General features: G+C 45.3%; 1 non-coding gene across 1 annotated transcript; it reads right to left on the minus strand.

The window, feature by feature from the left end:
• Window positions 1-83, minus strand: TRNAL-CAG (transfer RNA leucine (anticodon CAG)). The gene has a single exon. It is a non-coding gene; the product is annotated as a tRNA-Leu (tRNA).
• Window positions 84-3,357: the final 3,274 nt, after the last annotated feature.

A 3,357-nucleotide genomic window follows, 5' to 3' on the forward strand; every position in this document is an offset into this window, starting at 1 on the left:
TGTCAGAAGTGGGATTCGAACCCACGCCTCCAGAGGAGACTGCGACCTGAACGCAGCGCCTTAGACCGCTCGGCCATCCTGACTACAGGCTGTGGGCTGCTCACCCAGATTATAGTTCCTGGACGTTCTATTCTCACGTTCTATTCTTTATCTGTTTGTCTAGAAGTGGTTTTATACACTTTATTGTTATAAGTCGGAGGAGAGAGACAGCAGCGTGGTGTAACTTATTTGTATAACACTTTGATCATGTGACGCCGGTGGGGAGGGCAGAGGAGGGGACTATAGACTTGCGACTGTCACAGTGGTGTGTACAATCAGACTGTAGCCTACAGGTTACAATATACAGAATAGGGAGTGGATTATATGACATCAGTGTTCGCAGTCTGCAGCCAACACTGTAAAACGCCTGAATACTGTAGAAGATTGATGTTCACACCAATTAATTTACAGCTAATAATAATAATATGCTAAAGGACAGTTGACAGATGTTTATGAGCCTAAACTGTGATGCAATAGTTTTATTTAAATTGTCTTAATCTTACTCTGCTGTAAATAATGGGGGGGCTAATGCAGAGAGGGATGTATGTTGGTTTGCGTGGCATGTTATGCATGTCTGGTTCTCCATAAATAGACTGTAAATATGGTTTGGTATAGGACATATATAAAAAGATACGTTTTCATGCCGTAAATGAAGCATCGGGGTAAAATGTAAAGTCCAGTCTCGCCATGACTTTACTCTGCAGTGCACTTAAACAAAATCAAATATTATGGGAGTCATTTTGTCCACTCACCAAAACAGCAAACAACGCATTCTACAACATGCAGCCAATGACTAAAGCTGGCTACCTTATTCAGGGCTTTGCCTATCTTGTATTGAGTTACTGGAAAGGTGTGCACTGTATAGGCCGAGCAGATGAGGGCATCAAACGTTATATTGTGAAACATTTTGATTTAACGAAATGTCTATTGAAGGCCTGTCCAACCTGTGGCTCTCCAGGGAGCAGATTCAATTAGCTGTGATGTTCCTCAGAAAACAACGCGGCTATGCATGTTTACCATTCGTACGGTAAAAAGTAACGCTCACTTGTGCTTGCATCTCTACAGAGCACAAGCAAAGGTGAGTGGATATTTCACACACAAAAATCGCAGCGTAGTAACTCGTGGCCGTTCCGGGACAGTACGCGGTAATTTCAATTAAATCTGCCCCCAGGTGTTGTGAAACTACAAGTCCCAGCATGTCTTGCTAGCTATGGGCTGGCTATTTACTGGCAAAGCATGCTGGGGCTTGTAATTTCACATCTGGAGGGCCACAGGTTATCCAGGTCTGGGACTTTATATATTCAATTCATTTAAAGGGTGTTATGAGGAATTCATTTTTGAAAATTATCATTTTGTTAATAATCGGTGGGAATTCTCCCAAACATTGGTCAGTTCAGAACGTTGACCGTGCTACAAAATATACCAATGCAATGTTGTGTAGGTGAAGTAGACATACACTTTTCAGTCTAACATAAACTTTTCAGTCTAAATAAAACATTGCAGACACCAACTTTGGGTTTTAATTAGCTTTATTTTAATAATCATGCAGCCCTTTTCAGGGGCGCACGCAGGATTTTTAAAACCCCCCCGCCAAAAAAAAAAGCGAGAACTGCCGCGCATGCGCAGAAGCTCCGTTTGGGCAGCACTGTACTATACAGCAGCAGCGGCGCTGTCAAAAAAGCGTCCCCGGCGGTGCTGCGGACGTTTCTTTGACAGCGCCGCGGCTGCTATATAGTAGTGCCGCTTTGTAGGAGCACTTCTTTAGCGGAGGGGAGGGGTTTCTGGAGACCCGGAAACCCCCCCTGCTTTTTACGTTTTAATGATATATGAAGCAAAAGTTAGGTTTAAATTTTTATTGAGATATTCCTGGAATACCCATTTTCGGTACTTCCCTGCTCAGATTTGGATGTTGGGAGCCCTTGTCATACTTTAATGAATGGGGCACACTGGCTGAGTTCAGTGATATAGAACTTTCTGGAAAGCAACAGTAAGGTTCAGTCATACGTCACTGACGTAACCTCCACAGCGTCACCTGTTGCTAGGGTAACTTTTACCCCTCGCAAGCATTTCACCTTTCTCCTTCAGTGTCACCATTGTTACTAGTTATTAAGGGGAATATTTCGTTAACCTAAACAACCGCTCATTGCTCAGCTCACGTCCCCTCCGGGGGGGGGGGGGGGGGGGGTAATTATGTCGTATATGTCACCCCCCCAGGCTGTGCGGTTGCCATGACAACGACAACCACTGCTACGCGCCACAGCCTAGCCTGTCAGCGGCAGAGAGTGAGTGACAGTGGCGGCCGGCGCGAGCTCTTTGGCGCCAGCGGCCGGTGACGTGATTGGGGGGGTTTAGTTTTTCCCCGCTCATTTGTCAGCCACGCCCCCTCCTCAGCAACGGACGTTGCCGCAGGTGGCAACTGTTAAGCCTGCTTTGAGGGGATGAGAGGGGATGAGAGGGGTTTGGCGGTCAGGGGGGTGTGGGGTGACTCGATTCGAGCTGGACATGCCTGGAAGAGTTTGGTTTACCTCAGAATTTTCTTCACGTGTCGTGATTTTGACGAGTCTTCATCGTTTTTTAGTTTTTGGTCTCTATTTCTGTCTCGAGTTTACAAACACGTGAGGTAGTAAACGGGTTACATGGCTTTAAAAATGTGATTTCACAGTACAGATAAACCAGTAGGTATGTCCTGGGGCTAACCAGGTCCATAGAGGTTTTGGCAATAAAAGTGGCTCCAAAGTAGCCATATTTTTTTTTATTTTTAATATCAGTAGTGTTTTCAAAGCCTTAAATGTACTTGAAACAGTGATTTCATAGTAAAAATAAGATAGGGCTCCACCACATGAGGGGCGTACCCCCGTTGCGTTACAAATGGACATACTGCTAGCCTGGGATCTGTCCATAGTCTACATAAAAGCAAAATTTTGTCGTGTTCAGTTTGTGGGGACAGCGTAGGGGACTGTCCCGGAAATTCGGGGAGTATCCCAAATTTATAGGAGTGCACCCAAGAGAGCGGTACAAATTTCCTCATCCTGCCCACTTCCCTGGTTAGGGGGAGAGCTTCATCATCATTTATTTATATAGCACCACTAAGTCTGCAGCGCTGTACAGGAAAACTCATTCACATCAATCCCTGCCTTATTGGGGTTTACAGTCTAAATTGCCTAATATAGACACACACTCACAGACAGAGAGGGAGGCAGATAGAGACTAGGGTAAATTTTGATAGCAGCCTTTTAACCTACCAGTATGGTTTTTTTGGCGTGTGGGAGGAAACCGGAGCACCCGGAGGAAACCCACGCAAACACAGGGAGAACATAC

The sequence above is a fragment of the Mixophyes fleayi genome, chromosome 3 (genome assembly GCF_038048845.1).
Source record: "Mixophyes fleayi isolate aMixFle1 chromosome 3, aMixFle1.hap1, whole genome shotgun sequence".
NCBI lineage: Eukaryota > Metazoa > Chordata > Amphibia > Anura > Limnodynastidae > Mixophyes > Mixophyes fleayi.